This window comes from Felis catus, chromosome X, assembly GCF_018350175.1.
Source record: "Felis catus isolate Fca126 chromosome X, F.catus_Fca126_mat1.0, whole genome shotgun sequence".
NCBI lineage: Eukaryota > Metazoa > Chordata > Mammalia > Carnivora > Felidae > Felis > Felis catus.
In genome coordinates, this window is record NC_058386.1 from 46,411,384 (window position 1) to 46,425,534 (window position 14,151).

At 41.0% G+C, this 14,151-nt stretch overlaps 1 protein-coding gene across 15 annotated transcripts in view; it reads right to left on the reverse strand.

Annotated features, from left to right (window-relative positions):
* The window catches only part of HUWE1 (HECT, UBA and WWE domain containing E3 ubiquitin protein ligase 1), a 169,169-nt gene extending 159,600 nt beyond the window's left edge, over positions 1-9,569 (reverse strand). For 10 of the 15 annotated variants that reach the window (XM_045051052.1, XM_019823850.3, XM_045051049.1 and 7 more), the window contains exons 1-2: positions 6,793-7,022; positions 3,079-3,218 (exon numbers count right to left, since the gene is read on the reverse strand). The gene's annotated coding sequence lies outside the window, so the exon portion shown is untranslated. Of the gene's footprint in view, positions 1-3,078; positions 3,219-6,558; positions 6,706-6,792; positions 7,023-9,133; positions 9,233-9,434 lie in introns of those variants that run through there. The other 5 variants (XM_045051044.1, XM_045051041.1, XM_045051042.1 and 2 more) reach the window with 5 other exon arrangements.
* Positions 9,570-14,151: the final 4,582 nt, after the last annotated feature.

A 14,151-nucleotide genomic window follows, 5' to 3' on the forward strand; every position in this document is an offset into this window, starting at 1 on the left:
CAACTAGTAAAAAATGGAGCCAGAACTTGAACCCAGGGAGTCTGGCTCCAAAGTCCATGTTTTTAATCACTACGCTGAAAGATCTTTCCACCTATAAGAACTCAATTGGCAGAATGCAATAATAAAGAATTAGCAGATAAAAAAAATGCAAAGACCAGGAGAAATACACTTCACTATAAAGACAGGTGAATAAGAAAATCATCAGGCAAATAATGTTATCATTAAAAAAGCAATCTTCCAAAAGCATTCCAGAACATAAGCAGCCACCAAATGTTAATATATCCCAGTATTTCCAAAGCAATTATCTCTGATATCTAATTATAAGGACTTAAAATCTGGGTTATGCTAAAGATGGTACATAAATTCATGGCAGTATGTTCACATTTACCAATCTTTAAAATCTAAATCATTCCAGAGTAATTTGAACCTCCCTACTCCTTGTCCCTTTTAGTCACTATACAATCAGAATCTAGGGTTTGAAAAAGAACTTTCACACTTCTCGAGTCCAATGTGCAACCCAGACTGAATCCATGTATAATACCAATTTCCATTCAATATTCATAAGAAGCTAAAAGAAATTCCAACTTTTGTAAAATCACATTCTGGGATCAATCCATGTCACCACTGTAATTTTTAAAGCCAAACAATTAAAAACTTTTTAAGGGAACTAAAATGTGAAAATGCTCAGTATTAACAGTCCAAATGAAACCCAGAGTTGTTCTACTCATAGAGAGCCACTCTTTCACTACTTGAAAACATTTCTATAACCAGAAGACCAAGCTGATCAACAAGTACATCAAGTTTTAGGAACTCAACCCCTATGACACATCAAATGAGAAGGCTTCCAAAGAATCTTCAGAGCTGAATTATCCCTGACATTAACATATAAACATCTGGTAACCAGTCATTGAGGAAACAAGTTGGAGAACAATACAGCAAACACCCAGAGCCCAAGTACTTTGACTATCAACCTTATAGATGGCGAGATCATTGTAAAGCAGCTTAATATGGTTACAGCTACACATGAGATTTTAACAACTTAATCTAACTGCAGGAAAGGTAACATGGAACATGAAGGGCAAATATTTTCAAAGCAACCAAGTTTGGCATTTCAATACTCTGAACCCATGGTTGAAAACACTCAACAAAAGAGAAAAAACCAACAGCTCTTCCATTAAAGACTTGTAGCTGTTAAGAACTCTGGAAACAATTCAAACATTGCAATGCCTACTGTGTAAAGTTCTGTTCCAAAAATCTAGTTATCCCAGTTTCAAAACTCTGGATTAGAAGGTTTAAGTGACCTTGTTCAAACTTCCTAGTAACTACAGAAAACTCAAGACAGGAGTAAATACCTAACCACTACATCCAACATGCTCAAAATTTTTTTGCCAAATAAATGGACTTCGCTGTAATTCCCAAGAAATTACCTCTTTACGTGGTCACTTTTCAACTAGTGATCTGATTTCTCCATTAATGAACGAAGAACTGAAAAGCCTGAACTCCTGATCCGTAGCACTGGTGATTCAAAATCATATTTCATCTAAGTACCTCAAAAACTTTCATTCATGACCTCTATCCTCTCTGCCTCTACAACTTGGAATGACTCTCATTTCAAAAGTAGACACAAGTGGCCTTGTTCTGCCCACATTTGTGCTTAAGTCAAAGGCTGGCTGGAGCCTTTATGTGCCAACTTCCATTCCCAGGTTTGACCATGGAAGGGACATACAGTAGATCCCAAGATAACCAATTCTGCACAAGGAGAGAAATGAACAGTTTAAACGACTTTATGCTGTAGAACATTATTTCCAAAAGAAATAAAATGAAAAATAACAACAGAAAAACCATGGTTGTATATTAATAGCTGAAAATCAAGAGGAAAGTGAAAGTTCTCAAAAATTGTTTAGTATTGCCATTTCAAAAACTTTATTCTAGCCAGAAGAACTCACCACTAAGTCTTAATAGCTTGGAAGTTATGAGTCAGAGCAGCTGAGATACCAACATCAAAAGAATAAAAAGCAACATTTTAAGATAGTATGAAAATAACTAAGCCACCTAGGAAATTGAAACCATGAAAAATCCCAAAGGCACAGTCAGGTCATTATCTAGAAAACATTAGCTTCTTCCATAAGGAGGCCTACTTTTCATGTGGAGCTGCAAGCAGGGCCAAGACATGGAACTGAGATCAGGTATCAATTAAATCAGACTCTACCACAGTAAGGGGAATCCATGACTAGTTATTTCAGGATAGTGCCTAGGCCAGCACTATCAACTCCAACTGGGATACAGGAGATTACTGCCATTGTCCCATTATAATGGGGGTCCTCCAAGGTCTTTAACTTAGTAAGAATGAGCTAGATACCACTGCTGGGATGTAATCACCAAATGTGAGGGAAACTGCAGAACAATTTCTTCAACACATAAATCAGAAAAAGAGAGAGGGAACCTGCAGATTAAAACAGATTTAAGAAATAAACATCAATCCACCTTTGTGACAAATGGACTTTCTTTGGACCCTAATACAAACTAAAATTTGAACATTAGTTTCATATTTGATATCTTCAAAAATCATTGTTAATGTTTTGAGTTGTGATAATGGTTTTGAGATTAATATGTTTAAAGAGCCCTTTTCTTTTAGAGATACAAATATTTTACAAATAAAAATATGACAGCAGGGGTTTATTTCAAAATAATGGGTGGGGATAGTAGGTAGAAGTACAGATGAAGAAGAACCGCTACAAGTTGGCAACTGTTAAGCTGGTTATGGGTACACAGGGGGGTTATTACACTATCCAGTTTCTGTATGTTTGATATTTTTCATAACTCTTTGAGAAATAACTAATTAGACATAGTATCTTATAATTTTATTTTCTGAATGGTGCTTAGGGTGATTTAAAAATCATGTGCACACAGAATTCATTTAAACAATAACATGATATGCAACCAATGCCACATCAGATCCAAATAATGAAAAAAACCAAAGTAGCTCAATTACAGAATGGAAATACATACACTCCCCACCACCACCTCCATTCCAGGAAGTAAAATACAAATACTACCCAAAGATCTACAAAAACTAACCTAAAATCACAGCCAATCATACTCATCCTGGTGGGAAATCCCAACACTTCTACAGCCTCCTGAACCTTCCTGACCAAGTTGGTCTTGGTCTGCTGGTTCCTCTGGAGTGCTAACCCACTCAGATCAGACTACTGGAGGACCTACAAAAAAAAAAAAAAGGTGGGGAGAGAGAGATACACATTTATTAGGGTGTGGGGGAGTTAACCATTATATAAATGTTCAAACATACTCAATTATTATTTAAGTAATAGCCCTCACATATCAATTTGCATTTTTAAGGACCTGCTTTAGACAGTAATAAGAATTCAAAACCAGGGGCGCCTGGGTGGCGCAGTCGGTTAAGCGTCCGACTTCAGCCAGGTCACGATCTTGCGGTCCGTGAGTTTGAGCCCCGCATCAGGCTCTGGGCTGATGGCTCCGAGCCTGGAGCCTGTTTCCGATTCTGTGTCTCCCTCTCTCTCTGCCCCTCCCCCGTTCATGCTCTGTCTCTCTCTGTTCCAAAAATAAATAAAAAACATTGAAAAAAAATTAAAAAAAAAAAAAAGAATTCAAAACCAAAAGCCAAGCCAATTCTTCCATTCTGACATTCAGACAACACCCCCTGAAAATTCAACTCAGTCCTCAACCCAAACGAAATTATAGGGGACAGTAATTACTTTATAGAAAACTTTATATACTCACTGTAAACTGATACTAAGGCAATGTTAAATTTATTATTTTTTTTGTGAAAAGAACCACACACTACTTTACAACTTCACACATCTTTTTGGGCATACTGGGAGACAACTGATAAACACCTGGGAAACTCAGGTTGAACTGTGCCACTGAACCTTACACAAAGCTTTTAACTGGTATTGCCACTCCTTCCTCACTTCTCTGAGATCTACCTAGAATAAATTAAACCTTTTAGGTCACACCTAGATTATCATTCCCAGATTTATTCTAGTTCTGAACAAGAATCAAATTGAGGTTTAGTTAATTTCTGATTCATTACTTGACCCACTGTAAAAAAACACCAAGGCAATATCACAAAACAGAAAGTGATCTCCTGTCCTCCAATGAATAGGGGGAAAACTCTATTACCTCCAAAGCACTTTAAACTGAACAAAGCAAACCCGAAAGCTCAAAACTAGTGCCCACGTAGTTAATTACCAGATGGTTACCTATGGTATCTTTACTCCTAGGTAAACTTTTCACCTCATCATATTCCTATTTCAAACCTCATCACCCGGCCAAGGTAATACATAAAAGTGTTGAGTTTAATATTGGTCTAATCAAAATATTAACAGTAGGAAAAACTACCTTCAAATTGAATACATTCACTTCTATTTAATAAGAATGCTGGAAAATATAACATGGTAAAATACAACAAGGAGTAGTATATTAAAAAAACTAGCAGTAACTCAACTTTCCTAAATTCTCTCAGATAGGAATTGCCTTGTGCAGGTTAAGCCAAATAGCAGATCCCCACACTAATCTGAGGAACCAAAGAAAGGAGGTGGGAGAAAAGCAGTATGAACACTTGAAAACTAACTGGCAGAAGTTCCCTTGCTTACTGTGTAAAGCATGGTAACAAATTTCATCTTTGGGCGAACAACAGGACAGACTCTCTTTGAAGCAGTGGAAGGGAGTAGGCAAGGGATGAGGCATCCCTTCTAAAAGGCAAACACCTGGATGTGGTTCTTGACAGGATTCTCATGGCCAGTGGTCATTTCAAGATAGTGATTTTGCACTAAAATTCCTAGACTAGTAGGTTAACACAGGTGGGAATTCCAATCAAACATCATGAACCAAAGAAGATAAAATAGTGTGATCCAAAAGGAGGAAAAAACTACAAAAACGATAGGACAAGCCTAGAAATATACTAAAAACTTAGAGGAATAAAAATCTCTTCTTTCTCAGGTCATAAAACTACCCTATGACACAGATACATCTTCCAATCTATTCTTACACCAATAAAAACTAACTACAATTTATTGTGTGTCTACCATAAGTCAGACACTTTACAAACTAATTCTAGCACCTATAAAGCGCTACTATCCCTATTACACAGATGAAAAAACTGAGAATCTGAAGTCATATGCCCAAGGTCACAAACTCCCATGTGAATCCAAAGCATACAGTTATTTCCACCATACCAGTGCCTCCCTTGACTGGAGAATGTTGGTGTCTCCTCAATCTATGCAAGGCTAAGGGAGCCTAAGAGAAAACAATGGTGAATATGTAATCTATAAAGAAAACAAATGATAGGGAATTGTCTACAGTAATGGTGGAATGGGGGAAAGGCAAAGAAAAAAGTAGAACAGGGCAATGATTGAGGGTCAGAGGATAATCAAAGCTATTTTATTTTCTAGCACATGGGGGAGGGGAAAATGTAGTGGAGCCTGACAGGAGGGTATCTTCTCTCTAAGGGATGGAAGTCCTGAAAAAAGAACACGGGGAGGGGTATAAAAGAATTGAGAAGCATGTTAGGAGGTGATCAGAAGCAAAGATAGAGGTGCACAGACCAAGAGGACTCAGGAACTCAGACGAAGGCAGGGAAAAGGGGCAGTTCCCAAGCTTGCAAAGAAAGACTGCAGGGGATAGAGAAGGACAAAAAGTTGGTTTATTGGAGGATTATCCTCCACAGCTTTTCCTTTAGGGTTCTGGCGGGGGGCCGGGGGTGTCGGGGAGTGTAATGAGGAAGGAAAGGCTAACAGCCCCAAGAACAGATGATCTGCAATCATCCAACCACCAATCCATTCACTGTTCCATCTAAGAGTTAAAAGTGGTCGAGCAGCCTGCAAAGTTGCAGAAATCAGTGTCGTGTACTCGAATCAGGGTCATACAAATCTGAAGACCTGAGGAAACGGAAGGCTACTGTACAGTTCCATCCACAAAGATGGAGTAAATGCAAGAAAGGGGAAAGGCTCTACTCAACGCTTGCGTCAAGAGGACCAATGGAAGAGGGAGACAGGACAGGTTAGAGAACTTGGCTAAGCTTTTCCTTAATAGGGCTGGGGTGGGGGTGACAGGGAAAAGCTCCTCTTAAATACAATCCTCAAATATCCATGTGGATGAGGACAGAATTAGGGGAAAAGGAGGAGGAGTACGTCAGAGACACCAAAACTAGACCCCTAAATCTTAGTTCAAACACCAAGGCAGTTGGGGAAGTAGAACCCACCTCAACTCAAGAAAAACCAGGTGATTCATCTGGGCCGCTGAAGGGGCGGAGAACAGAGGCAGGCCCGAAAAAAGGTAGTGGAAAGGGAACCAGCCGTCGTAGGTTGGTCCCCTTCCCCCCACCGCCCAATCTAACCCCCAACCCCAGTCCCTAACTAACTCCAGGTCTCCCGCCCCCCACCCTTCCCAACCCGCCCACTGCAGTGGCGACAACCGATTGGTGGGGCAAAGGCGGGCCCACACGGGACTGAGGCCCGGGAAATGGTGTCGCCTCAACCGAACAGAGACGGCGTGGTTTTCGCCTCAGGTTTGGCTTACCGGCACCTCACTGTTTCCCCAACCTTCACCTCATTAACGTTGGGTGCCTGAGAAGCGTCATAAACGCGGACAGCCAACACTTCAGTCTCGGGTCCTGGCCGGACAGACATCATCTCCCGCCGCCATCTTAACAGCAAGCGGACCGACCCTAGTCACTGCCCCCCTCCCCCAAGCTACCTCCGCCACCGCCAACGGATCCCACGAGGACGTAACCCCGCTCGCGCGAGAACTCACCGGATAAGAACAGCACGAGCCGAAGACGCTACCGCCGCCTCCGCGGCTGCTGCAGTCCGTACGCTAACCGCGGCCGCCTCCGCGCGATCCCGCGAGAACCTCCTACCGGACGGGAAAAGCCTGAGCCCAGCCCTTCCCAGACCCCTCCTCCCACCAAAGCCGAAGTCTTTACGGTTCCGCTCTCACCCTACGCGAAGCGAAGAGCAAATGACGCACAACCTCACTAAGCACCGAGGGGCGGAGCCAATCTGCCGCTGCCGTCGGCTCCCGCATGCGCCGAGAGAACTATCGCGATATTACGTTTTAGTTTCTGCGAGACCTTCGAATTCACTGCAGGATGCCGCCCGCGCCTCGCCTTTAGGAAACACGAGATCTCGCGAGACCTAATGCACGCTCCTAAAAAGGAGAGAGGCGGAGCTTCATGAAAATGACTGGGAGTTTTTCGGGGGGAAGGGAGGAACCTCCCGTCCTGCAGGGATCTCGCCTACCACGAGGTTTCCGACCCACTGCGGAGCTGGCTGCCAAACCTCGCGATGACACAGCTCAGCGCCAAATCTCGGCCATGTCCTGAAAACTGCCTCCGCCCCCGATCTAAGGTGTCTAGAGCCTAGTGCTTAAGGAAAATTTAAAAAGTCAACCTGTTTATTCTCACGCTCCCGGACAGAGCTGTACCAATTAACCAAACTGCGTCCTGGAAGAGGAGCAATGGGTCCCCTATTGTTACCTGCCTCCAGTAGTCACCTATTATCCTGGACTAACACATGAAAGACGTTCAGTCTCACAATAAGCTCACAAATGCAAATGAAAACAATGACATAACATTTTTTGCCCATTAGATCGGGGGAAAAAATTTTAAGACCTAATAACCACACTCCTTCCATCGCCGCACTGCAGGCTAACCTGAATCCATCTTAATGTAACGAAAGGCTCATATCGTTAGTTCTAGCTCTAAAGCCACTAATTTTTAACTCCTGACGCTTTACCTTGGCATAACCAAAAGATCCAATAAAGTGGTTTTCTCCAAACAAAGGAGTCTGCCCTCAAAGGAAAATTCAAGCGGGGGATGGGGGGTGCGTGCTTGCAGTTTTTAATATGGCAGTTTTTCCACGTCTAGCCAACAATGTTTCTCCAATAAATCTTGGATCCAATCTGGCTCGATTTGTGGGCTTTTCTATTCTAATGCATTGTTCTGTCCATTCTAATTTAAATACTGTTCCTTTAGAGTACATTTTAATAGCTGGTAGTACAAATACCCCCATCTTTACTTATCTTTTAAAATATTTTCTCGGTTTTTCTTAGCCATCTTTTTTTCTGGATGAACTTTAGAATCATATTAAGTTCCAAAAACTTGGCATATTTATTGAAATTCCATCAATTGTATAACTCAACATAGGAAAAATTACCATCACTACAAAATTGAGCCTTCCTACCGAGAAGCATGGTATCCCTTCTCCATGTATGCAAACGTTCTTTTATCATATACCTCAATAAAGTTTTGTAGTTTACTTCTAGGTATTTTTTTCGTTTTTCTTGCTACTGCGAATGGGGTTTTTAATATTAAATTTTCGAAATGCTTATTGCTTATAGATATTTTATATTTGCCTACTTACTTTTATAATCGGGCAAATAAAAAATATGTTCAATTTCACTGGTAATCAGAGAAATGCAAATGAAAACAATGACATACCATTTTTTGCGCTTCAAATTGGCCCAAATTACAAAGATTGATAATAATTCATGTTGGCACAACTGTGGAAAAATGGGCAATATTGCACAACATTGAAAGAGTGTAAATCAGTATAGCCTTTTGGTAAGGCAATTTGGACAAATCTATCAAAATTCAAAATGCATATACACTGAGTAGCGATTACTCTTCTAAGAATTTCTTCTACGGAAATACTCATACATGTGCATGAAACGTATATATACAAACCCATTCATTATAGCATTGCTTGTAATAGCCCCCTTCCCCCCGCCAAAGGAAAACCAGCTAATGTACACCAATCGGGAAATGGTTAAATAAACTGTAGTACAATCATACAATGCAGCTGTTTATAAATGAGATAAATTTAGAGTCCCCGGTATATGAAGATCTACAAGATATATTAAGTTTTTAAAAAGCAATTAACCGAAACGAATGTTTTTGCGTGTGTGTGTGTAGTACCATTTAGATACCAAAACATACATATACAACGCCTAGTAGTTACCCGCGAAGCCTGCCTATCGGCCCCTCACCTTCCCCCTCCTCTGAGGCCGCCTTCCGAGAACCCGTGAGATAAACGCTGAAGGCCTGGCCTCTACTCCCTCTCTAGGGCCACTTGGCCACAGCTAATGCCGGTACCTCGCATCCCCACTGTCAGCCGCTCTCCCGCCGCGCTGCCTGCCGCTGCCCCGCTGCCCCAGAAGATGCGGCTAGCTTAGGGCTGGCTCTTGCCAAGGCCTGGGGGAGGGGAGAGAAGGCGGGGTTGAGGGAGGGCTGGGGCAGGCCGCCGGGCCCCTTCACCAGCCTCCCCTGCTGGCTCCCCAAGGCCGCCACCTCCGCGACTCTGCGCAGGGTCCCGTGGGAACAACCTTCCGCGAGGAGCAGAGGACGGCCTCGCGAGCAAAGGCCGCCCCCCCCGACCCGGGGAAAAGACGCTTACCTCGGTGGCAGTAGCTCCGCGGGGCCCGCGAGAGCGTGCCCGGTCCGCGGCCCTGCTTCGGCCCTGCTCCCTTCGCTCGCCCTCCGCGGAAAACCTACCCCTCTGGCTCTCCTCACACCCGATCTGAGGCTCCACCCCCCCGCTTGAGAAGCCCCGCCCCTGCCCCTCTAGAGGGCACTCCCTCCGCGGTGGAGTAGAGTCCCCTATAGCGGACTGCGCCTGAGCTATTTATTCCCTGTCCAGCATATCCAAGAGTAGAGGATAGTAGGGTCGTTAAGGAATTGGGATCTGATTCGAGGCACGATGTGAGCCGCTGAAGGGTGACGTGATTTGATTTGATTTGATTTGATTTACGTTTAAAAATTAACAATCTCTCCGGCCGCCTTGTGAAGAATGGGGGGCAAGAGGGCAAGCGGGGACACGGTGTGGAGGGCTGGAGACGACGGGGACGCTGACCACAGTGAATCCCTCCCCCCCTCCCCCCCCTCCCCCGCGGCAAACCCTTAGAACACGTACTTCAGGCACGTAGTAAGCTCTCAATAAACATCCTCTTTATTGTTCTCCTTGGTATTATTTGGGGTGGTAGTGCGATTGGCAGAATTTATAGAGGATCTGCACCTGTGAATGCATAGGAATTAAAAAGGATCTGGTAGGAGATACCCCTATTAATCGCGCTTCATCTGGGTTGCAGAATGAGATTAGAAGGTGAAAAGAGAGGGGAATTTTGAATCGCAACTTTAAATACTTCGATAAGGTTTGAGTTTTTTTAAAGCATGTATTAACTTAGTATTTTAAAGCATAAAGACAAAACGCACTATCCAAAGTACTCTTGAGACATAGAGGAAATAAAAACTATAATTATACCTTCCAGTTCTAATTCTAGCCCTCCAGAACAGTGGTTCATGCCTCGAATTGAGAATCTGATGAATGGATCCACTGCCTGCCAAATAAATATTTATACATAAAATTTTGTGTATGATCTCTGCTTTATGGAGGCCCCTTTTCAGAGAGATTGATCCATTAAATATTTAATGGGTGAATGTTATTCCATTGTAATGTTAATTATTTAACCAGGATTCTATTTTTAGGTTTTTTTAATTAAAAGAAATACAGACATGAACTTTGATATAACTAAATATGTGCATATTTCTAAGATTTTTCTCGAGGAGAAATTTGTAGAAGTGGAATAGATAGGGTCAAAAGGTCACTCCTCCCAAAAGCACATGACAGGCTTTTCAGAACAATTTTAACAATATATGGTCCCACCAGAAATATGTGAGAATTCCAATTTATTTGGATATTCCAATATCCTCATCAATAGTGCTTATAGTCTTCAAAAAACCTTTTAATTTAGTAAGGTTTTTGACTCTAATTCCAATCTCTCACAGCAACTGCATTAATTCTAATAATCCATGGGCTCTATGCCTAATTCTAACCCCTACATTTCTACTGTTAATTCCTAGGCCCCATAAAGTCTAGTTTTCCAACTCCTAATTCTAAAATCCCACTTACCTCCACAATCCTCGTTATCATTTCAATCTGTAGCATCCTTCAGTTCTCTTGGCAATTGCACTCCTTTTATAGTCTTAATTCCAACCAGCATCCGCTTACACACACACACACACACACACACACACACACACACACACTTCTATTTTTCTTATTGTAGAATATTCAGAAAATATATGAAACCATAAAGAAAATACCAAAAGATAAAAAACTTGTAATCTCACCACCTAGAGAGGACCACTATTAATGCTTTAGTTTTGTCCTCCTTGCCTTTTACTATGCATTATATATGTATTTATAGTTTTTTTTAATGTTTATTTATTTCTGAGACAGAGAGAGACAGAGCATGAGTAGGGGAGGGGCAGAAAGAGAGGGAGACACAGAATCAGAAGCAGGCTCCAGGCTCTGAGCTGTCAGCACAGAGCCCGACGCGGGGCTCGAACTCACAGACTGCGAGATCATGACCTGGGCTGAAGTTGGATGCTTAACCGACTGAGCCACCCAGGCGCCCCTATAGTTTTAAACAAAAGTATGGCATGCTGTTATTTAATAACCTAGTAAATATTTTCCATATAATTAAATATTTGTCTATAACATTTTATTTTATTTTATTTTATAACATTTTAATGACATGAAACATTGCTTTCTTTAGCTTTTTGTCCTTTTTTCATTTTACAAAGGTTTTCCTAATTACACATGAATGAATACATTATTGCAAAACACTTAACACAGATAAATTTAAAGTTCCTCTTAGATTCATATACACATATAGAAATACATAGCTTTGTTTTGTGTTTTTTCCTTTTTGAAGATATAAATGACATCCTATTTTATGTATTGTTCTGTTCATTGCTGTATTCACTTTCTGTGGCTTGAAGATCTTTCCATGTCAGTGTATATAAATCTACCTCAATTATTTTATGTACTGCATAGTATTCCATTGAGTGAGTCTACTATAGTTAACTATTGATATAGTCACCCATTGATAAATATATATTGTTTTCAATTTTTTACTATTAGAGTGTTATTTTTTCTTACTATTGACAGTGCTGCAGTGAAAATCCTTGTACATTTTTTGTGCATATGCTAAAATATTTCTGTAAGACAAATATGGAAAAGTGAAATAGATAGCTCAAAGACAGCACATTTTGAAATTTTAATATTTAATGCCAAATTGCCATGCAGAATGACTCAGTTTATACCTCCACCAGCAGTGAATAAGAATAACCATTCCCCTAAATTTTTATCCACACTCAATATTAACCAATTGTTTGAATATTTTGCCAATGTGATGGGTGAAAAATGTCTTATTATTTGCATTTTGCTGATTGTTAGTGAGGTTAAGGGATAGTTTCATATGTTGGTGGGCTACTTGCTTGTGTTGGTTTGTGACTTGCCTGTTCATATCTTTTATCTGTTTTCCAGTTGCATTATTTGGCTTCTTGTTATTGAATTATGTAGTCTGGATATAAATCTTTGTTACATGTGTGGGAAATATTTCGCAGACCTCTGCTTATTTTTTTTTCAACGTTTATTTATTTTTGGGACAGAGAGAGACAGAGCATGAACGGGGGAGGGGCAGAGAGAGAGGGAGACACAGAATGGGAAACAGGCTCCAGGCTCTGAGCCATCAGCCCAGAGCCCGACGCGGGGCTCGAACTCACGGACCGCGAGATGGTGACCTGGCTGAAGTCGGACGCTTAACCGACTGCGCCACCCAGGCGCCCCCCTCTGCTTATTTTTAAACTTTGCTCGTGGGGTCTTTTTGGGCATAGATGTTTTTAAAGTTGGTGTATTCAGATTTATCAGTCATTTCTTTTATGGCTTTTGCATTTTGAATCTTGCGTAAGAAGGCCTTTCTACTCCAAGATTAGAAACATTGTTCTGTATTTCCTTGTATTATTTTAGATTTTTTTATGTTTAGCTCTTTAATTATCTGGAATTTTTCTGGTAAACATTTTTCTAAGTCATTAAACATTCTAACAATATTATGCTTAATACGTGACTATTATTCCCTTGTAATACTAATTACTTATTAGTATTTTTCATTAGGCCCTAAACATTTATTGAACAGATCATTCTTTTCCCCTTATCAAAAACCAAATTCCTAAGTATAGACATGGGTTTTAATGTAAATCATCAGTTCAATAGTCCTAAAATCCATATGAGCATCAATACCACACATTTTTTAAGCACTTGAGCTTTAAATTATTATTTCATATCTGCTAGGGCAAGCCCCTCTCTTTTTTTCCCATGAATTTCTTGACTTTTCTTGTGCATTTCCTTTCCCAGATGAATTCTAAAATTAGCTTGTAGAGTTCTATAAGAATTCCTATCGGCCTTCTATTTGCATAAGTTTACTTCATCAAATGGTTGTAGGATATTACATTTGACAAACCAGTCTTCTATTGCTGTATAATCATATTTTCTTTTTTTTAATGTTTATTTATTTTTGAGAAAGAGAGAGATAGAGTGTGAGTGGGGGAGGAGCAGAGAGAGAGGGAGACACAGAATCTGAGGCAGGCTCCAGGCTCAGAGCTGTCAACACAGAGCCCAATCCTGGGCTAGAACCCACAACCTTTGAGATCATGACCTGAGCTGAAGTCGAACACTTAACCAACTGAGCCACCCACGCAGGTGCCTGTTTCTTTCTTTTTTTTTTTTTTAATGTTTATTCATTTATTTTGAGAGAGAGAGAGAGAGAGAGAGAGAGAGAGAGAGAGAGCAGGGGAGGGGCAGAGAGAGAGGGGCAGAGAGAGAGGGAGAACAGGGAATCCCAAGCAGGCTCCGAATGACCAGCACAGAGCCTGACATGGGGCTCGAACCCACGAACCGTGAAATTATAACCTGAGCCAAAACCAAGAGTCAGACCCTCAACCGAGTGAGCCACCCAGGTTCCCCACTCATGTTGTTTGTAATTGTCCACTGTTATAAGTAGTTCTGTAAAGGATATTCAGAAAAATCTTTGCTCACCACTATGTTTATTCAACTACAATAAATTTCAACAAAGTAAAACATATCCACATTTTAGGGGCCCAGTGTACTTTGGGAAAGATTTTACCAATTTACATTCCCTTGGGGCATGTAGGTGAGTCATTTCCCCATCCTGCTTGCATGACTGGGTCATTAAAGGGTTTTAAACCTTTGAAAATTTGATAGGCTACATATTTCATTGTTTTGCACATGTAAAGTATTTTGTATTTGTTTT